The 22,949-nt window shown below is 49.8% G+C and overlaps 1 long non-coding RNA gene across 1 annotated transcript; it reads left to right on the top strand.

Moving 5' to 3' along the window:
- Window positions 1-14,145: 14,145 nt before the first annotated feature.
- Window positions 14,146-22,949, top strand: LOC147917138 (uncharacterized). The gene is made up of 3 exons (XR_015552302.1): window positions 14,146-15,293; window positions 15,417-15,562; window positions 21,709-22,949. It is a non-coding gene; the product is annotated as an uncharacterized LOC147917138 (long non-coding RNA).

The raw sequence follows: 22,949 nt of genomic DNA, 5'->3' as shown, positions 1-22,949 counted from the left end.
GAGGCAGCGGCTGTGGTTTCTCAGGCAAGAACTAGCAGTGGACCTGGGGCGGTTTGGTCTGGGATGATGGGCAGGCGGCCCTGAGAGCTGCTCCAAGCCAGAGCTGGCCGGGCCTGAGACCAAACACGTCGGCTTCTCTCGAAGGCTCTGGCTGTGGCGAGACGGGCAGGGCTTGGTGGCGATTCCGCCCCATCTGGAAAATAGCTCTCCCGCCACATTCCTCGTGTGTCCACATCACGTGGCACGGATTTGGCTCCCCTGAGCCTTAAACAGACTTCCTCAAACCCCAAGCTTTCTTTTCTCTCGTCTCTTGGACAGGTGGCATTTCCAAAGTTGGTCACACCTAGAACAGTCCTTATTAAGAAGGGACAGACCATTTTTCTTCCTTTTAGAGCATGATTACACTCAGGGGTATACTTGGTCAGTTGTTTGTGAAAACTTGGCATTTGGACGCTTCTAGTGGTTTTTATTGGGTATAGTTCTAGAAGCAACATACACACACACATATGATTATATATATACAAATGTTTATATACTAGGATTTATATAATTGTATACTAATGATATTTTATTGAGTTATTACTAAAGTACAGTAAAATGCATAAATCTTAGGTGTACAGTTTGATGAATTTTTATCTCTGTTGACACTGCTGGAACCCCTGGATCAAGGTGTAGAACACTTCCATCTCCCCAAAAGTCCCCTGTGCCCCTTTGTAATCAATAACCACCACTCCTCCCTCCTACAGCAACCACTGCCTGACTTTTGTCACCACAGTTAAGTTTTGTCTGTTTTTGGACTTTATGTAATGGACTCATACAGTCTTTAGTCTTTTCTGTCTAGTTTCTTTCACTCGATATAATGTTTTTGAGAGTCATCCATGTTGTTGCATTTATCTGTAGCCATTCTTTTTTGTTGCTGAATCGTATTCCATTATATGACTATACCTCATTTATCTAGTCTCCAGCTGATGGACAAGGCCCAACTGATTTTAAGCAGAACAGACACAGGTCATGTTGAATTTCAATGATATCAGGGCTGAATGGAGGGAACCTTAGAAATCATCTGTCTCAACTTCCTTATTTTGTACATGAGGCCCAGAGACGGAAAGTGAGTAGCCTGAGGCCCCACAGCTTCGTCAGGGCAGAACTAAGATCCAAACGACGTCTTCTGCTTCTTTGGCCAGCTGGGGGTCCTTTTGATTCCTCTCCATAGCTCACTGTATCTCTTAACAAATATGAAAAATTTCATCCTTTACTTCCTAAGAGGGCTCATCCTTTTAGTCGTGTGAGTGGCAGGGAAGTGGGAATTTGATCTAAAGTGTGTGGGAGACCATTTTCTCCCTATGAAGTTTGACATTTTCCTTGGCAACAGCTGTAAGCCCTTCAAGCCTCTGGCACCCGGCCTTGTCTATCTGCTTTGCCCCCCACCCAGCCCCAGGTCCCACCTTAGAAAGGGAGGGCAGGAATCTGGTGTGGTCTGGAGGGTACAGGGCTGGGCAAAGACAGCCTTGGTGTGGAGCCCCAGCCTGGCACTGAGCCTGGGGGGCTGAGTAGCAAGAAAAAAGGAAGAGGAAGGCCCCAAATAGGTAACTCTGAAGTTTTCTTTAACTTTTCAGGGCCTGAGGAGAGCCTCCTGAATGGGGTCTCTAGATTTGGGGTGTCTGGAGCAGAGGGAGGAGCCCACTTCCTGGGCAGCTCTGGGTTGGGATCCCTGCTCACCTAGCTGTGAGGCCGTCGGTGAGTCACGTTCATTCTCCGAGCCTCAGTTTCCTCATCTGAAAAGTGGGGAGAGAGTCATTCCTACCGGTGGGTCGTGAGGCTCTGATGAGATGACGATGGGAGAAAGGGGATGGGTCGGGTCAAGTTCCTCTGCCCTTTTTCTAGTTGGTGGCTGAGAAGCCTCCAGGCCACACCAACCAAGTGAGCTGCTAAGTGACTGAAGCCCCCCAGCCCAGATCCAGGGCAAGCCAGGCAGCTTTTGCAGCGTGTTCACAGTTCACATCTGTCCCACGCCAGGACAAGGAGGCAAGCCCAGCACCCCTGATGGAAGAACATGGCTGTCATTCTTCAGGGGAAGCAAAGCGTGCGTCGTCTGTCCTGACGGACAGATGCTGCCTGCTGTGTGACTTCAGCCACTGTCTCCCTCTCTCCTGTTTCTGTTGCTTTAACGGTAAAATGGGATTAAATAATTCCCCTATATTGCAAGATTATCACAAAGATTAAATGAGTAATGATTGCAAAGCACTTAACACAGAGCCTGGTTAAGTGCAGTGGATAAAAGAATGGGCACGGGATTCAGGCTGGGTTTGACCCTTGAATCTGTGTTTGTGTGACCTTGGGAAACTTGCTTAGGCTCTTTGGGCCTCAGTTTCTTCATCTGTAAATTGGGAAGATGACTAGAACCCACCTTACAGAGTAAGTAGTGCCAACAAGGTAAAGATGTGAAAAAATAGAATGAATGGAAGCTGACCAAAGGTTCTAGAGTGGTAGCCCACAGACATCATCTGGGTGAGATGACAATGGTTGAGATTTGAAATCCGGGGCCAACTTGTTTTAACTATACTTAGTTGTCTGTTTGCAAAAGCAGTGAGATAATGCATTACTAAAGCCCACCCTATAGATAACATCTCTGGCGCTTGGGTCACCATGGTAACAGGTGGTACGCTCAAGTTTTGCAGGAACTGAGAGTCGACTCCTTGTCCAGTTCAGGCCAGTTGAGACCACCAACTCATCGACTGGGCCTGTACAAATGACCAATAAATGACCCTTTGACATCAGGAAGCTAAAAACTCCACCCTCAGATCATGGGGATGCCGCCTTCTTGTGAACATGCGTCCTATGAAGAGGCATGAAGCTGGACTACGCTTGCGTAGATCACCAGTCACCTCACTCTCCTCACCTCCAAACATCTATTCCTGCTTCAGACCACCTTGCCCCTACCCTATGAATATCCCTGAGTCTCCATTTTCAGGGATGTGGATCTGAGATCGATTCTCCTACCTCCTCACTTGGCTGCCTTGTGATTAAATCCTTTCTCTTTGCAAGCTCTTTGTCTAGGTGATTGGCATAATTGTGTGGCGGGCAAAAATAACCTGGTTCGGTAACAGATTCACTATTCCTTAATCTCCCTACCAATCACAGCAATATATTTGAGCTTTAATCAGTGATAGCAATATAACTGAATTGCATACTGCTACGGCAGCCTTTTCTTATTTTTTATATTATTCTCTTCCCAGAAGGAGGCAACATGGTAAGTGGAATGAACGTGGACTCAGGGTTCAGACCAAGTGTTGAATCCTGATTCAATCACAGAGCAGGTATGTGAAACTGGGCACATACTTCTCCTTTCTGAGCCTCATTTTCATGCCCTAGAAATGGGAGTGATTATGCCAACCTTGCTGGGTCCCCCTGAGGGTGAGATGACACATCGGGGCCAACATCCGCCACCTTCTGGCCCAGGATCAGCCCCATAGACTAGGGTTTCCTGGCTCCTCTTTGTGTTGTAGTTACCATGGTGGTAAAAGTTTGGCTCAAGGGCATTAAGATAACTCCCTGCCATTAATGGAGTGTTGGGGTTTGTTTACTGTTCTGCAGCCTCTCAGCCTGTACCCCCCACACCTGCGTTCTGCATGTGGACGTGAAGATGAAGACATACCTCCGGGTTCCAGGAAACAATCAAGATTCCTGGCTCCTTTGCCTTCCTCTGGCCGTCCGCCTCCAGAGGCCGCTCCAGGGAAAGGCGGGGCATCTGGGCTTTGATGTTAGACAGAGCTGAGCTGGAATCTGTCTTGTTCATTGTAAACTGTGTGCCCTTGGGCAAATGACTTCTCTGCTCTGATCCTAGGTTTCCTCATCTGAAATGGGGATAGCAATGGTCCTTACCTCAAAAGGTTCCTGGGGCACCTTGCTGTATGTGGTGAGTGGTATCTTCTATTATTGGTATTAAACATAGAGATGGGCCTGGCGCATGGTTTACTGACCAAGTAGTGGATTCCCCAGGGTGAGCAAAGCCAGGCTGTCCCCTGCACGGCTCTCCACAGGCTCTGGGGAGTGTGGCAGGACAGAGATTAACAGATGAACACTCGGCAACGTCACCCACGTGCTCGGCACACAGTGGATGCTCAGTCAGTGCTGATTCCCACAACCTCTCGAGGTGGGTCCAAGAGGCCCCGTGCTTCTTTGGGCATCACAGTCCTCATGGCCTTCTGCTCAGCCCTTTGCAGTATTCAAAGGGCCCCAGGTCTCCTTCAGCCCCCAGGACAGCCCATGGGGCCTTGGTCCCATGCGAGGGAGGAAACTCAGCAGGGAGGCTCTCCGTGGCTTCGTCAACGTGTCAGAGCTGGTATGTGATAGTGTGGGAGATCAAAATTGGCCACCTCAAAACATGTCTTTTTACTTTGGTTATTTTATCAATAGACTGGAGGGTCCTTGCTAAGACTAAACATTTACATTTATAAGGGAAATCTCCATTTGTAAAGGTATGTCCCTCTCTGTACCAGGAAGAAGGGGGAAGGACCTCATCTCTAGAAACTTATCAGTGCAGAAGGCAAAGACTCAAATCTACATGCTCTTGATTACTGTGCTTTCTGACTCACCACCCCCAACATCCTCCTTCGTCCACCTGAATATGCTATCTAAGGTGAAAAAAGGCCACCATTTGTTGAGAAACTGAGTTTCCCTGATTTCTCCCATGTATACATGTTATAAAACTTCGTTTGATTTTCTCCTGCTATTCGATCTCATGTCAATTTAATTTGTAGCCCAGCCAGAAAGGACCCAGAGTGGGTAGAGGATAGCCTTTCTCCCATTCAATAGCAACTATATCCATGCCGTCCACTTCCTCTCCATCATTCATTCATTCAACAAACATTTATTGAGCACCTACTATGTGCTCCTGGGCATCAGGTGGTTAACAGGAGGAACTCATCTTGGCCTGTGGAGTTTATAGTCTAACTGGGAGAGAGGTGTGAATAGACAACTACACAAGAGTTTCTGGGTCACAAAGGTGATAAAAGCTATGAATGGGAAATGTGGGGAATGGCCAGAGTGTATAGGGATGACCCAGCCTCCTCTGAGGGGTCAGGAAAGGCCTCCATGAGGAGAGTCTCAACCTGAGTCCCCCCAGAGAAGAGCCTCAGGCAGAGACTTGGCTTTGAGGGGTTATTTGGGAGGGGCCCCCAGGGAGAAGCAAGCAGGGAGAAGAGAGGTGAGATGGGGCTGGAGGAGAGCCAGTAAAATGGGTTATCAAGGTCGTTACTGTGGGCTCTGGGGCAGCTCCCCCAGACCACCAGAGGAGAGGACAACAGAGGGCCTCCTGGCAGTGTACCCTCAAAGGGAGGAGGGAGCAATGTCCCTCTGGGAGGCCCAGCCAGCTTCCACAGTGTCTTTTCCATGGAAGGAGCCCAAGGGCAGCCGTCCAGCCCAGCCCCGCTGGATCAGAGCTGGACCCAGATGAGTTGGCTACAGGAGGCAACGTTTTCCATGTAGCTTCGGGGGGAGAAGTTCAAGTGAAGGAGCAGCTCCTAATTCACCAGCCTGTCAGAGGGGCGGTTCGCCCCCACGGCCCGGGCCCCCGTGTTACTGCAGGCCCCTCTGACCTTGGAGTGGGAGTATTTTCTGGGTCAGTACATTTTCCCAAAGCCCCGGGGCTCCTTCTGGCCCCCACCCAAAGCTGCATGTCTCAGAGCACTGGGCTGGAGAGCTTTCTCCACCAAGTGCCTCCGCTGTCGATCCAGGTGGGCGTGCGGTACGTGGTGAGAAGTGTTGTTCCTTCTCCTCCTCGCTGGACTTCCTGCCTCCCGGACTCTCGAAGGCTTTGGAAAGGAGGAAATTCCCCAACAAGCTATGGAGGACAGAAGGCGGCCTGTGCCCGGGGGTTTGGGGCGTGGAGAGGTAGCTCTGGAAAGCCCTCTGGTGGCCACAGAACCCAAAGAAGCCAGATCTGAAGCACAGTTACCTCTGAGGGAATTCAGGAAGCCCTGCTCCTCCCGGTCATCCCATTTGAGAGGCGAATGGCTTCTGCTGAGGGGCCCAGGGGTGGGGCTGGAGAGAAAATGCCCTCTGGGAGGTGGCAGAGCTGCATCTCGGCCCCTCCCACTGACAGGGGCAGAGCAGTGGCCTGGGAGTTAGGAGACCTGGTTCCAGGCTCACTGACTCCTGGGGCCGCTATTGCAAACAGACCTAGGCCAATCGACAAAGAACCTCAACTGAGACGCACAGTCGAGGTTCTTTCTGGCGGATGGCGGCAGTGGCCGACAATCAGGATCACGTGAGGATCTGCTGCTTCCCCACAGTCTTGCTACCAGGCTATGATGAAAGCAAGTCGTGGATGGAATTCTGCCCCCCAATGGCATTTATTAAGCAACGATTATGAGCAAGCAGACCCCAAATAGTTCACGCAACATGTTATTAAATTCAGTAAATCTGAGGCAGACATAAGAATATTCCAGAGCCACATTCAGTGATGGTAGAGTCCACATCAGGCAACCAGCATCACCCTCCACTGATAACTGGATGCAGATCCACAGGGACCAGCCTGGAGGGCCCTCCCCAGGGCTCGCTGGCTTCTTACACCGTGTTTAAGCCAGGGGAGGGAGTGTCTAAAGTGTTTAGCCAAGCTATGTATTCTGAATCCCATCAATTTCATCGAGTGCCTGTTTCTAGCATGCATTAAACTGGCTAACAAGCCGCTGATTTCACCTCTGAAAACCCATTTATTTTTAACAGTCATTATGCTAATCAGCAAAGCCTCTAGTGTTGATCAACATTAAGGATAAACAAAGCTCTTGTCCTAGTGACCTCTGGAGCCAGCGAGGCCTTCCTGGAAAGGATGCCCACTGGCCACCCGTGGACTGTGAATTCTAGAATAAGCAACTGACAACTCCCCTGGAGTTGCAGCTTGAACAGGAGCACACATTTATACCACATTTTCTTCTCCCAAGTATTTTAGACTTAACTTCAGACAGCGTGATGGTAACCTTCCGACAGTCAACTCCCCTACCGGGCCTCAGTGTCCCCATCTCTAAAGTGACTTGTGCCCCATGCCCTTGGCACAGGCTCCTGCTGTGGGGGCAGAGTCTTAGGTGAGGCTGTTCCAGGCTCCCTGTGGGCAAGGCTGGTCATTTTTCCAACGCCTTTCATTTTGTTTTGTTTTTTGAGATATAATTGACATATAACATTGTATTAGTTTCGAGTGTACAACATAATGATTTGATATTTGTATGTCTTGTGAAATGACCACCACAATAAGTCTAGTTAACATCCATTACCACACATACTTACAAATTTTTTTTCTTGTGATGAGAAACTTTTAAGATTTACTCTCTTAGCAACTTTCAAATATACAATATAGTACTATTAACTATAGTCACCATGCTGTACATTACATCTCCAGGACTTATTTATTTTATAACTGGAATTTCATGCCTTTTGCACCCCCTTCATCCATTTTGCCCACTCCTCACCCCCTGCCCCTGGCAACCACCAATCTTTTCTCTGTATCTATGAGTTTGTTTTTTTTAGATTCCACATATAAGTAAGATCATACAATATTTGTCTTTCTCTGTCTGATTTATTTCACTTAGCATAATGCCCTCAAGGTCCATCCATGCTGTCGCAAATGACAAGATTTCCTTCTTTTTTATGGCTGAATAGTATTCCATTGTGTATATATACTACATTTTCTTTATCTATTCACCCATCAATGGGCACTTAGGTTGTTTCCATAGCTTGGCTATTGTAAATAATGCTGCTGTGAACATGGGGTGCAGACAATCTTTTTGAGTTACTGTTTTTGTTTCCTTTGGATAAATACTCAGAAGTGGGATAGCTGAATCATATGGTAGTTTTATTTTTAATTTTTTGAGGAACCTCCATACTGTTGTCCACAGTGGTTGCACCAATTTACATTCCCACAAGGGTTCCTTTCTCTCCACATCCTCACCAACACTTGTTATTTCTTGTCTTTTTGATAATAGCCATTCTCACAGGTGTGAGGTGATATCTCATTGTGGTTTTGATGTGCATTTCCCTGATGACTGGTGATGTTGAGCACCTTTCCATGTACCTGTTGGCCATCTGTTTGTCTTCTCTGGAAAACATCTATTCAGATCCCCTGCCCATTTTTAAATCAGATTGTTTGTTAATTCTTTCATTTTGGCAAAGGTGGTCCTGCCTCCTGGTTGGGCCTCCCTCTGGCGAGAGGTCAGAGCTACTCATTGTGAGCCCTCGATCCCAGAGTGCTCATCTTTAGGAAAACGTGCCTGTTTGCTGCTGGCGGAACCAACCATTGTTTCCTAACTCTTTTTTCAGCTGATCATTCCATTGCTCATCAACAATTTTCGGAAGTGTTTTCCATGTGCCAATGACTGTGCTGGTGTTAATTTTCTGTCTCCCCTGGTAGACCATGAGCTGCACCTCCTGTGCCTAGCACAGTGTTGGCCCTCAGGAAATATGGCACGAGTGCCTGAATGAGTGACAGGAAAGGAGAAAGGGGCTTGGGCTGCGGATGAGAGGAGCAGAGACATGGCTGCAGGCCACTGCTTGTCTCGCAGAGATGCCAGCCCTGCGCCTCCGCCAGGTTTCCTTGGTCCCTCCTCTTAATGCTTCCCCCAGGTTAGTGTTAAGCCTTGAGAGAGAGGCTGAATTCAGTGTGAAGCTTCCTTCGCAGCCTGAGGGCCACGACAGAGCTGTGCCAATGAGCTGATCACCGGAGTGAGAGGCACTTTTCCTTGCCTCACTCCCTTGGGAACAGGTGGTTGAAATTCTGAAAAACTGAGGCCTGGTGAGGTTTATCGATAGAGGGAGACAGAGGAGGAGGGAAAAAAAGGACAGAGGGAGAGTCAGAGCCGACTAATAGGTGCCACTCCATGCCAGCCATGCTGGAGACCCCAGAGGTTCAGTGGTGAAGAGAGAATCAGGCCCTGCCCTCCTGGAGCTTAGAGTCTAGAGCAGGGGCCCGAAAACTCCAGCCCCTGGGCTGACTCTGGCCTGCCACTTGTTCTTGTAAATAAAGTTTTATTGGAACACAGCCATGCTCATTCATCTGAGTGTTGTTCATGGCTGCTTTCACCCAATGGCAGAGGTGAGTAGTTGCAACAGGGACAGTGTATGGCCCACAAAACCCGAAATACTAAACAAATGCTAACAATCTGGCCACTTGACAGAAAGTTTGCTGGCCCCGCCATAGAGGCCAAGCAGACATGCAGTCAGAAGGAGAAGCAGAGAGAAGAGTGAGGAAGTAAAATTACAGGCAGAGAGAAAACGGCGAAGAGAGAAGGAGACCTTGCGCTGTCAGCGCCACCTAAACAGCTATGGTAGGTTCCCTCCCAGGGCCTTTAAAAGGCCAGTGCACATTACGATAAATTCCCCTTTGGTGTACATGTGTATCAGTTATCTGTTGGTCCAGTAATGCTCTGTAACAAACAACCACGAGACCTCAGTGGCACACAACGATAAATATGTATTTGGGTCACGAGCAGACTGGGCTCTGCTGGGCAGTTCTTCTAGTTTCAGCAAGTCTCTCACTTATAATGCTTGGCCATGGGTTGGCAGATCTAGGATGGCTTCAGCAGGGACAAATAGGGTGACTAGGTTCTGTACCACGTGTCTCGTCCTCTAACATTCTAGGCATGTTTCACGGTGAAGGCAAGGATTGAGGGAAAGAAGCAGAACCACACAGTGCTTTTTCAAGGCTCTACTTGCATCGTGTCTGCTAACATTCCTTCGGCTGGAGCAGGTCCCATGGCCGAGCCCAGACTCAACGGGTGGGAAAATAGATCTCCCCTCTTAGACGCAAGGAACTGCAAAGCCCCATGTCAAAGGAAGTGGCTACATGGAGAGATGATGACTCAGGACCATTAAGGCAATCAATTCTACGCCTGCTTCTATGTATATACGGTGTCTGCCTGCTTATGTGTTTGCAGGTGTATGTACATGCAAGGCTGTTGTGTGTACACTTTCTTCGATTGTGTATACAGGTTCTACATGTGTGGGCACATTCTGGAAGCTTTTCTACTTGTGTGTCTGTGCAAGCGTGAGCTTCCCTAGATGGATGCCAAATGTAGTGGGCTGCGGATAGTGCCAAGTCAATGCATGTGATCCCCCAACCCCAATGCCCACGGGATTCTGGAGTCGCTGAGTCCTTGCCTGTCACTTCCCCAAGACAGGCAACTGTTAGAGGGGGAAGGGCACAGGCTTTGCAATCTGGAAGGCTGGATTCAAATGCCAGCTCTGTCACTGCCTGGCTTGGCCCATGACTCCAGCCCGTTTCTGATCTGTACAATGAGGACACCACTTCCTAGCTTCCCTGTGAGTACCCCACGAGGTAGTGCTTGTGAAAGGGCTTTGTAACAGGCTCCGTGCTATGGCTTTGTTAGTTATGAAGATGCCAGGGGAGTGGCTTTCCTTCCCACTCCACGTCCCAAAGGCTTGACCCTTTCCAGATGCTGAAACTGGAGGTAGTTCTGCATCTCTTAATGTGCTGCCATGGCAACCGCTGCCTCCCACTCTTAGGTCAGCAGTGTGGGATGGGGCTCCATCGCCCCCTCACTGCTGGGCCTGGCGAGGGTGGGGGGGCCTGGTGAAGGAGCAGGCTCGCAGGAAGTCCCTTCCCCTCTGGAGCTGGTCAGCGAAGGATTCGGGGGGGCTATCTGCCTGTGTTGCTTCTGCTCTGCCCCTTTCACCACACCCCCTCCAACGGCAGCTCAGTTTGGTGCTGGTGCAGTATCCTCAAACTGTAGCACACCTCAAAATCACCTGGGCAGCTTTCAGAAACGCGGACTCCTATACCTCATGCCAGAAAGTCTGCGTCGGTAGGTCTGAGATGGGTACCGGGAGCCTGGACTTTTAATATGCTTCCCAGGCACCACACCTGGAGAAACCCTGTACCGGTAGTGCAGGGCCCAGGGCAGCCCACTGGCTTATGGTGCAGGCCCTCACAACATAACCAGTCACTTCATTCATTCATTCACTCCTTCATTCATTCACTTACTCATTGGTTTATTTGCTCATTCATTCAGTTATTCATTCATCCACTCACACTTAAATAACCATTCCCTCATTTATTTATTTATTTAAACAAACATTTATTAATGTCTTAGCTCTGGGAGATGGACAGATAATTGGGGACACAGCCCTGCAGGAGGTTCCAGGGCAGTGTTTTTCAGACTGTCGCAAAATGATTTTAATGGGTAGACTAGCATACTTAAAAAGATGAAACAGGATAGACTATAAAAGAAAATAATAGTGCACATAGCAGGTAGCAAGGGAAAATAGTGTTTTGGAAACTTTTGCTTCCAGTGTGTGTGTGTGACTGTGGGTATTGGATTTCAATGTGAAATGTATTTTCCAGTGGTGAGTGGGGGGCGTGGAAATAAACGACAATCTACATGCTGGGTGCTATGGGAGGAATGTGCTGGGGGTGGCAGAGCTCAACCCTTCTGCCAGGGTGACACTGGGGAGGCTTTACAGGTGACATTTGAGCTGGGTCTTGAACCATGAGCAGGAGTTTTCCCATTGAAGGAGGAGGAAAGGGATTGCAGGTAGAGGGAACAGCTTGTGCAAAAGCACAGAGGCATGGAAAAGCAGAGAGAAGAGCCAGATGACCAGTAGGCCTGGAGCACGGAATGCGTGGCTGGACGTGCTGCGAGGGGAGGCTGGCGAGTAAGGGAAGGCTGCATCCCAACGGGCCTGGAACGTCTAGGAAAGCACTTGGGTTTTATTATGATACTGTGTGGAGCCGCTGGAGAGGAAGCAGGGACGTGATGTGGTCAGAGTGGCCGTTTAGAGAGAGCACAGCAGCAAGACTAGGGCCAGGAGAGCAGCGGGGGACTGAGGGGAGAGACGGCGGTATCGGAGCCCGGCAGTGGTCTGTGGTGGGGCTTGGGAGATGCGATACACTTGAGAAGAGTTTTAGGAGGGAGAAGAACAGGAAGTGGTAACTGGACTTGGGGAGAGGCATTCGGAAGAGTCCACGATGACGCCTGGGCTCCTGATGGGGGCAGCCGGGGGGTGGGGAAGCATTTACTGAAACAGAGCCTCTTGAGTCTGCTCTTCTTAAGGGCCCCACCTGATTTCAGCACAGCCTCTCTCCCCGGGCCGTGGATGCAGTTACTCAGTCCTCGAAATGGGAGAGGAGGTTTTATAGCTTTATAATTCTTTTCAAATTAAGCCAGTAATGGAAGATTATTGTGGAAATCAATAACAGCAGTGTGGGTCCACCGCTAATCCGACTTCCCTATTCCAAGCACCTGGAGGAGTACACTCCCCGCCCCTCTGTGATGGCTAATTTTATGTGTCAACATCACTGGGCCGTGGGGTGCCCAGATATCTGGCTAAACATTATTCTGGGTGTGTCTGTGAGCGTGTTTCTGGGAGAGATGAGCGTTTGAATCGGTAAACTGAGGAAAGAAGATGGCCCTCCCCAATGCAGGTGGGCATCACCCAAAAGATGGAGGAAAGGAGAATTCTCTCTCTGTGCCTGACGGCCGAGCTGGGACACTGTTCTCCTGCCCTCAGACCAGGACTCACACCCTTGGCTCTCCCGGTTCTCAGGCATTTGGACTCAGACGGAACTAGACCACCAGCTTTCCTGCGTCTCCGGCTCGTAGACCGCCGATTGTGGGGCTTCTCAGCCTCCACAGTCGCATGAGTGCATTCCTATAATACCTCTCCTTAGACAGACAGACAGATAGAAGTAGATACAAACAGACACAGATATCTCTATATCACCTATTGGTCCTGTTTCTCTGAAGAACCCTGATTCACACACCCGTGAAGCTGGGTATTGGCTTGTGACTCATTCTGACCACTGACATGTGAGGGGCAGGGACACATGACACTTCCAGTCAGAAGCATTTTGTTGCTGCTGCTGCTGCTCAGCTTGTCACCACTCTCTTCCTCTGGCTTGATGAACCCTGAAGCCTCATGTCAAAGCACCAGCACCATAAACTGGTGGCGCCTCAACCAGCTGGATCCCTAAGTGAAGGGCCCCCGCTCACCTGGGCCAATCCTTTGATGGACACGTAATGTGAGTAGGAAATACATCTCTGTTGCTTCAAGCTGCTGGGACGCGGGGTTGTTACCAGCACACCCTGGGCTATCCTGGCATCTCCTAGGAGCCAGGCTCTTTCCTCACAGAATAGCTGGAAGCACCCTGTTTCTGTGCAAGAGTCACAGCACTCCATTGTTGAAAACCTTCTTGGCTTCTCATCTCATTCAGAGTGAAAGCCCTGTTCCTTCCACCATGACCTGGAGAGCCCTCCATTGTCCGGCCCCCTGCTCTGATCTCCTCTCCTACCACTCTCCTCCCAGCTTACTCCAATCCAGGCCTGCTGGCCTCCTAGTCCTTCAACATGCCGAGCACACTCCTACCTCAGGGCCTTTGCACTTGCTAGTCCTTCTGCCTGGAATGCCATTCCCCTGCACATCCTTGTGGTTTGCCCTCTCACCTCCTTGGCTCAAACGTCACATTTTTCTGCGAGGTGTTCCTTGGCGCCTGACTCGAAGTGTGTATCCCCTGACTACACACTTCCCTTCTGCCTTCTCTGCTTTATTATTTTTCCGTATTACCTGTCCCTGATTTAATATGTACCTTATTTCTTTGTTTACTCTCTGTCTCCCCACTGGAATAGAGTCTCCTCGAGGGTAGAGATTTTTGTCTGCTTTGAATCCTCACCCTCCCACCCCCCACCACCTGGGCCCCCACACAGAGGAGGTTCTCTCTCAGGAAATTCGTTTGAATGAATGAATACATGAGCTCCTCAAATCTTCCCAACAACCTGTGAGGAGGGGACTGTTAGCTTTATCCTTGGAGGAGGAAGCAGACTAAGCATGTGGCCCAAAGTCACTCAGCTGTAAGTGACCCCAAGGCTGATGTTCTAAAGCTGCCTGTCTGTCTCACAGGCAGGGTGATGGCAATACTGTGGGAGGCTTTTCATCTTTATCTGAAGCGTCTGGCACGCTAGTCTCACTTCAGGCAGGTTCTACTGCCCAGTCCCCCTTCCCAGCCTGGCATAGACTGACAGGGGGGCGGGGGCAGAGGGCTCACCCTCCTGGACCAGGCATCAGCCCCACCTGTGGACGCACGAATCCACCTGCATCTCCCGGGACAGGCCGATGGCGGGGAGGGAAGCCACCAGGCTCACTGCTTGGGACTCAGCCTTGAGGCCCTCAGAGTTGGAGTACGTGCCTGCAGTGCATGATCTGAGAGACTAGGTCACTCCCTCACTTACTCACAGCGCGGTTAAGAGCTCCAGGGCTGGGCTCCAACACACCTGGATTCAGTTCCCGGCTGGGCCACTTCCCGTCTGGGCAACCCTGAGCAGCCCCCTGCGCCTCAGATGCCTCATCTGTAAAATGGGTGTAATCACAGTGCCTACCTCATAGGGGTGTGGTGAGGATCAAGCCAGTAACGCCCAACACCACTTCCTCAGAGAGGCCCTCTTGATACCGGCTCAAGACAAGGTTGACACGAGGGAAGTATATTATAACTTCGGATGACCTCTGACTAACTCTGGACTTTACAGCCCCTCACAGCTGCTATAAGTTGATAACTGTTCCCTTGAGTTCTTTAGAAATGTGATGCCCCCCTCGCAGAGTCTATGCTGACAGCCATCATCAAGACAACTGAAAGATCAGGGTGTAGGGCGTTGCTCCAGTCTCTGATGCACATCCAGTAAAACAAAAGACTGCCAGCAACTAAGACCAGATGCCGCCCCCACTCAGAGGCCAGCCCCCTATATAACTGGCCTATAGTCTTTGCTCTGTAAGATGGTTTTTTTCTGACGTTAGTCGGCCATCTTCCCTCTTGCTAGCAAACTGTAAGAAAAAGTCCTTTCTTTCCTACCACCTTGCCTCTTGCCTCTTGGCATGTTTCACAGCCAGCAGAAGATTCCCCGCCTTGGGCGGTAACACTCCCAGGTTACAGCCGGCAGAAAGAGCTCCCCCATCTCCCTCCAGGCCCTTCGTCATCCTTTTACTTTGTCTTATTTTTTTCTTTATAGCACTGTCAAAGGACAAAACTAAAACAATTCAGTAAGGAGTCGGCGTCCTCTGGTAGACGGAAAACAATCCACGGACCGGAGGAGTCGAGACCGCCCAGGCTGTGGAGCCCTGTTCCCGCGGGATTTGGGGCGAGAGCGCGTTCACAGAGTGGGGGAGGCAGGGCGATGGGCTGGGGGGCGGGGCTCTCCTCTAGGGGCGCCGGGTCCTGGGTTCTAGGGTCAGGGTTGCCGGCTGGAGCCGAGTTAGAGGACCATGACCGGAGTGTTAGGACTTCTTGTCAGCAGTTTCCCGTAGGTGTAGGACTGTGACGTGGCCGCTGGCTCGGCCTCCGTTTTGTGGGTGCCCATATATGACTTTATCAGCACGAGTCACCAGCCGACATTTTAATATTCCTTGTCTACCATCTTTCCCAGGAAAGGTCAGCTCTGTCGTGGTGGGGATGTGCTCACTGCTGTGTCCCAAGAGCCCCTAGCACCGCTGGGCACGTCGCAGGGCTGAATAAAAGTACCTGTGAGTTGCACCGCACCTTGCACGACGACTGACGCGTACTCCATATTCAGTAAGTACTACTGTTGTCGTGATCATGCATTCCTTTATTCACCTGCTCATCTCTTAGTGGATTCACTCACTCACGTATATTTCTTTTTTATTGTGGTCAAATATACATAACACAAAACTGACCATTTTAACCATTTTTAAGTGTTCCAATGCATTAAGTACATTCACATTGTTGTACAGCCATCACCACCAGCCACCCACAGAACTTTCCATCTTCCCAAACTGAAACTCTGTCCCCATTAAACACTAACTCCCCATTCCCCCTCCCCCACGCCCTGGAAACCACCATTCCACTTTCTGTCTCTGGGACTCTGACTGCTCTCGGGACTTCATATAAGAGAAATCACAGTATCAATCCTTTCATCACATGTATTTCTTGAGCCCTCACTACACACATAGGGTGGGTGTAGTTCTTGTAGGCTGCAGTGAGAATGAAGGAGATCAGTGCAGGTAAAGCACCCAGCACAGGGCCAGCCACAGAGGAAGAGCCCAGATGGAACTGGCCCAGGGCCTGCCTGCTCCTCCCTGAGCTGCGAGGTGAGGCGGTGTCCCCACCCCTCCAGGAGGGAATTCTCAGACTCCTGTATTTCCTTCTGTGGCTGCTGTACTCTGCACAGACTCCAGATGGCAGCCTCGTGCCACAAAGAGGCCTTTGGCTGCCGCCTTAAAGGGAGCAGAGAGAGATGCTGGGGGAGGAGGGAGCCGGTCTGCGGCTCCGTGGGCAGCAGGAAGTGATTAAGAAGAAGGTTTTAGTGGAGGGGGGAGGGCAGGGGGGATAGAGGGGCCTAAGTCAGGGTTGGAATCCTCTGCAGACAGCAAGCCCCCAACAAGGAGGAGGAGGAGAGGAAGGGGCAGCATGTTGCAGGGGAAAGAGCACCGGGTTGGTGCTGGACACGCATGGGCTCAAGCCCAGCTCAACCACTCCTCTGCTGTGTGGCGTCAGGTGGGTCTCTTCACCTCTCTGAGCCTCTGCTTCAGCGTCTGTAAAATGGGTCTTCTGATAGACCCTCTGCAGGGTTGTCAGGAAGAATAAGTGGAAAGTTGTGCTAAAAGCTTCTGGCACACAGCAAGTGCCCCATGTTTGTTGGTGTTTGGTCCTGTCTATGACCACTGCAGAGCCAGGAGGTGAGGGGAATCTCTCTTCCTCCCCATGCCATTCAATAAAGGACACTCTAGTTCCTACTTACCAAGTTCTCGCTTCCTGGCAGACCCTAAGCCAGCTGCTTGGCACACCTCAAGAGGTCAGTGCGTTCTCGACGCCCCCTTTACAGCCCCAGGCTCCAGCATCTCAACCCCGGCTGCTTCCATGAGCTCTTCTGTCTTCCCAGCGGGAGCCACCGCGCAAGGGCTGTCATATTCCCATTTTATAGATTCCTCCCCGACCTCAGAAACTTGTTTTTGTTGCCCACAAGAAGTCTGATTTAAAAAGCCAGATACAAAAGTTGACATATTGTATGATCCTATTTATAGGAAATGTCCAGAAAAGGAAAAATCAACAGAGACAAAGTAAGTTAGTGATTGCCAGGGGATGGGGGAGGGGAGGATGGGGAGAAACTGCTTAACTGGATGTTGTTTTGGGGTGGTGAAATGTTTTGGAACTAGCTAGAGGTGGTGGTTGCACAACATTGTGAATGTACTCAACACCACTGAACTGTTCACTTTAAAGTGGTTAATTTTATGTTATGTGAATTTCACCTCGATTGAAAAACAAGTCTGATTTAAGAATATGTTACTGTTGTTGTGACCATTAAAAATAAGAGCTGGGGGCAGGCCCAGGGGCCTTCCAAACCTTGAAATCCGAGACTGGAGCTTTTCTCCCTCTAAAGATAGAGGAAAGCCCAGCATTCATCCATCCATCAGTCTATGTGTCCACTAGCCTTTCAGTCATTCATCTGTCCATCCAGTCACCTACTTGTCACCGTCTGGGCACCTCGAGAAACTCAAAGGTGGGTTTGGAAGCAATTAACTGTTTTTCCAAGTTGTTTCTTTTCCTTTTGTGTGTTAAGGAGATGTAACCACCAGCCACCCTGAAACTGACCAAGCCTCACCACAAGAGCTATGCCCATGACCTTTGCCTTATTTTTAATGCAAAGGTCTCTCCCGGGGGAGCTTAGGCCTCATGTGGAAGCATGTTCTCCAACTGAGCCTGTGAAAGCAAATACCCACCTCTCCCTTTTGAATATTCATTCCCCAACCAAAATAAAAGTTCCTGCTTCTCTTCGTTTGGGGCTGCCATGACTTTGGAAGTGATTCCTCATGGCCTCCTATTTGCTGCTGTCGGGGGAAGAGGGAGAATCTCCCTCTGCCCTTTCCCTTAAGGTTCTTCTGGCTGGCCAAACAATCAACAAGACAGGTTAGCAGGAGAAAATAATACCAAGTTTAATAACATGTATGCATGGGAGAAGCTCAGAAATGAGCAACTCGTCCCTCTGTCTAAGCTGCTTGCTTAAGTATTGCAGCTAAAGGCGAAGGAACGTGTTGGGGGTGGGTAGTGGCCTGGGACTTCAGAGGGCAGAAGGACAATTCTTTTCAGGGTCATCTATTGATAATTTGGTCAGGGAGAGATAGACTTTTTTGATAAAAGGTGCTTGGTGCCCCTTCCATTGTAACATCTATTTTACATTATCTTTATAGCCATCATGATAGAAGATCTGTTCCAGGAATGAGCCACCATGCCAGATTCTCTAGGCAGTTAGTGGGGGAGGTCAAATATCCTTATTGTCTTCAGCTCGAAATAATCCGCATACCAGAGTGGTGCTTCCTGGGGCAGCTTGCCCTGAGCACCATCACTGCAAATACACTTTACTTTGTGAGACAACTTCCACTGGTGTAGAGTCTTATTTAACTCACCAGGAGGTGAGCCCACTTGTTTCGGTAACATACTCATCCTCTGTTTATCCATTAATCTATCTATCCTCTCATTATTCATCCACCAATATATTGTTCTCTCTCTCCACTCACCTGTCTATTCATCTATCCATCTGCCCTTTCATTCATCCACTCATTCACTCACTCATTCTACTCATCCATCCATCCATGTGTCTGTCCATCCATCCATTCATCTACCCATTCACCAAAGCATCCACTCTTCTACCTACATATCCATCCAGCCATCCTTCACCCATCCAGCAGGTGAAGCACCTTCTCTATCCCAGGCACCATAATTTCAATAATAAGCAACTCCAACTTGGTCCCTATTCTCAAGGAGTTCCCTCAGTCCAATGGAAGAGACACACTTTTAATTACAACAGAGTATGATAAATGCTCAATGAGGGAAGTTAGGAGGTTGTGGAAACCCTTAGCAGGGGCAGCTAACTTAGCCTGGAGTTAGAGGAGTGTTGGGGTGATTTGCTCAAGGAAGCAATGGATAAGTGTAGCAGTTTTGGTGGTGGGGAGTGGAGTGGCCGGCAGGAAGGGAGCTTCATGCAGAGGGAGCTGCACCATCAAATGCAGAGGTGAGAGAGCACGGTACCAAGAAATGTTCAGCATGGTCGGAGCTTAGTGGTTGAAGTTGGGGAGGGCAGCGGCCAGAAAGGATGGAAGAGGGACAGCCCAGACCGGATGGATGGGGCTTCAGGGTCATGGCAAAGAGTTTGGACTTCCTGTGGAGGATGATGGGGATGTGGGAGGGTTTTAGACAAGCTCAGATCAGATCTGCATTGTAGACATATTACGGAACCAAGTGGGCTCGCCTCCTGGTGAGTTAAATAAGACTCGACACCCGTGGAAGTTGTCTCACATAGTAGAGTGTATTTGCAGCAAATAGGAGGCCATGAGGAATCATTTCCAAAGTCATGGCATCCCCAAACAAAGGGAAGCAGGAACTTTTATTTTGGTGGGGGAATGAATATTCAAAAGGGAGAGGGGGTATTTGCTTACACAGACTGAGTTGGAGAACAAGCTTCCACATAATGAGGCCTAAGCTCCTCCCGCAGAGATCTTAGCATTAAAAGTAAGGCAAAGGTTATGTGGTGAGGCTTGGTCAGTTTCAGGATGCTTGGTGGTTACATCTCCTTAACACACAAAAGGAAAAGAAACAACTTGGAAAAACAGTTAATTGCTTCCAAACCCACCTTTGAGTTTCTAGAGGTACCTAGTCGGTGACAGACATCCCTCTGCTGCGGGGTGGAGGCTGGCCTGGGGGGCGCCGGCCTGCAGGACAGAGCCGGGGAGGAGCCATCGTGGTGGTCCAGGCTCCCAGTGATGGAGTCGCGCCACAGGCACTTCTGTGGAAGGGGCAGGGCTGAGATGCCCCACATGGGGGTGTTCTCACTGGCCTCCTCCTGTCTTCAGCTGCCCTCAGCTCCTTTAAGCCCAGCCCCCGGACCCCTGCTGGGATCTGATGCGATGTGGCCTCAGGCTTCATCAGTTGCCATTAGGTGGTAGTTGTGGGGTTTGGGGTCTGCATCTGGCTGCTCTGTGGGCTCTGGGCTGCTGTGAGGGGCAGGGAGCTGAGGAAGGAGGAGGAGACCCTTCCAGGAGCAGGGGTCCAGGACCCACAGGGGACAGGTCCTTCTCCTGGTGCCCCTCCCCTCCCCACCCCATCCCATGACCCGGCACAGGGACTGTTCTTGCACAGCCTCTTACTCTATTGCACCTAGAAAGCAGCCACACTGAGGCTGGAATGCAAGTTGGCCTGACCCCTGACCCCCTGCCCTTTCAACTCTGATAATCACTCCCTTAATATTCATCACCTTAAAAAAAATTGCTACAAAGTATTATCCACACCTACATTTCCACATCTACACATCCTTACTGAGAAATGGCATAAAATGATGGCTAAGCACGTTGGCTATAGAGCCTCAGGACCTGGGTCTGAATCCTGCTCCTCTCCTTACTAGATGAGCTGTGTGACCTTGGGCAAGATATTTAGCCTCTCTGTGCCTTGTGTTTGCATCTGCCAAAAGAGATCATGAAAGTGACTACCATGCAGGATATTGGGATGGATCAATGAGTCAACCGGTATAAACATAAAGTGTTTTAATAACAGCTAACATTTATTGAGTATGGGCAACGTGCCAGGCACTGTTCTTATGCTTTACACGTATTTACTAATTTAATTCTCACAACAGCCCTGTAAGACAGGCCTCACCATTATCCCTATTTTACAGATGAGGAAAATGAGGTCCAGAGAGGTGAGTTAAGTTGCCCTCAGCCACACAGCGAGGGAGGAGCAGAGGCAGGATTCAAACGCGCGCAGGCTGAGCTCTTACTGATGCACTCCCAGGGGCGGCAGTGACCTTCAATAAGTGTTGGCTGCAATCATTGCAGTGGCCACCGCCACCGCATCTTCCAGTGTCGTCTGAGCCTCCTGCCCTGCTGCCCGGCCGCTGGAAAGTTGGCTCAAGAGGAGGGACAGCCGTGAGCAGGGTCCTTCCTCCCCTTCATTCCCTCTGAGCGGAGAACCTGAGAAGCCGGGCTCCCTGGCAGGTGGGCGAGAGGAGCAGGAGGAGTGCGGGAGCCAGCCCTAGACGCAGACTCTTCGTGGGCCGAGCCCGGAGCCCCCGCTCCCTGGTTGGCACACATGTTCTCCCCACCTCTCCTACCCGCCTAATAGCGGGGGTATTAGCAATAATCCCATTGGGGTGATGGGCCCTTTCAGGGTCCTGGCTTCTGAGGTCAGCACCCTTCCTCACTGCAGTTAGAAGACCCCAGGCCTGCGGGGGCCTCAGGGCAGAACTGCCAGGACAGGAGGCGGCTCCCTCCCCACACCCACTGCTCCCTCTGGCATCCACCCCTGCCTGCCCTGGCCGACTCCACGTTTCATCAGAAAGGGTTTACAGCCCCCCTGATCCTCACTTTAATTAAACGGAATGTCCTCCCGGAGTTGTTGGGCTGGTTTTTCTTTTCCTCCTTGGAACATTTGCTCAGCCCGAGCTGGAGCCTGGTGCCTGGCTGATTGAAATTTACAGATGAGCAAGGACATGGCCCTCCTGGGAGGGAACTGGAGAGACACAAGCTGGTGCTGGCTCCTCGCTTTCCCGCGGGGAGGGAGCAGCCATGTCCCGGGCTGGTGGGCAGAGGCCGGGCAGGGGTCTGGAGGTGCCACCTTCCCCATGAGAGCAGGCACCCCCTGCAGAGCCTATGGAAGCCCCGGACGCTGCACATGTCTGAATCCTAAATAACTCGTGTGCTCACTTTCTGCAGAAAAACAACAAAATCGAGGGAAATGAAGAGCCCAGGATGCTCCAGTCCTCCTGCCGGATGGAGATAATCGTGGCTAACACCTGGGTGTGTACAGCCTTCCGGAACTTTCTGGACACGTTGCATAAACAAATGATTTTATTGCCTTTTCCCCCTTGATTATGTAAGTGATAGATGTTCATTGTAGGCAGCTTGGAAAATAGTTTTTAAAAACATAGGAAAGTTTTAACCACCTATCCATAATGTCACACGGGGAGACTGTGTCTAGAGAAGTAGAGTGTGGAAGGTGGGGGCCTGGGGGTGGGCTCTGGAGTCGCCCAGTCTTGGCCTTGGTGAGGGGCTGAATTTCCTGCGCCTCAGTAGTCCCATCTGTGGAAGGAGAGTCACACAGTAGTGGCAGTGGCAGGGGTTGTTCTGGGGAGGAACGAGACCCTGCCTCACCTGCTCGATGGATTGAGCCGGTATTGTTGTACACAGTGTTAACCTCCGGGAGATTCCCTTCCAGGTGTGTAATCATACAATACAATGCAACACAATACAATACAAATGATACTATGTATACATAATTTTGTATCCTATTTATTTTTACTCATCACTGAATTTTGGACATTTTTAGAAAAATGACATTTACTTTTCTTTTATAACATCGCTCTTAATGGCTAAGTCATGTTTCATTGTTTCTCCCACCAGCCCTATTGCTGACCTTCTAGGTGAATTCCTTTCTTTAGTTGCTGTTGTTATACATAACACTGAAATGAAAACTTTTCATACAAATTTTGTCCAGCATTTCTGAGTATTTCCTAAGAAGGAGATTCCTAGAAGTGGAATTGCTGAGACAAAAGGAACAAATATTCTTACTGTATATTATTGCCAAATTATGTCAAGAAAATTTTTAAAAAATCAATGTAGGTATCTGTCCTCCATCTGTGAGTATGTTTATTCCCTGCATCCTTGCTGCTACTGCCGTGTATGATTTTTTAAAGTTCACAGATTTAATGGATGAGGAAGATCTCTAGTTGCCTTGGTTACTGGGGGAAAAGATGAGTGTTCTGGTGTTTGGTGGTGAGTGTTTGGTAGTTGAAAGAGCGAGTTTCTCATCTCTTTGCACTGCTGGTTCCTAACCTGTAAAGTGGGGAAAACAGTAATATCTATTTCACAGGGTCGTTTCGAAGATTAAATGGGTTAATACGTATAAACCTGTTAGAGCCCTTCTTGATAAGTGTCAAATAAACCTCAGCAAATTA

Source organism: Ceratotherium simum, chromosome 5 (assembly GCF_057802395.1).
Source record: "Ceratotherium simum simum isolate JZ-2026a chromosome 5, ASM5780239v1, whole genome shotgun sequence".
Lineage (NCBI taxonomy): Eukaryota > Metazoa > Chordata > Mammalia > Perissodactyla > Rhinocerotidae > Ceratotherium > Ceratotherium simum.
This window is presented reverse-complemented; position numbering and strand designations above follow the sequence as displayed.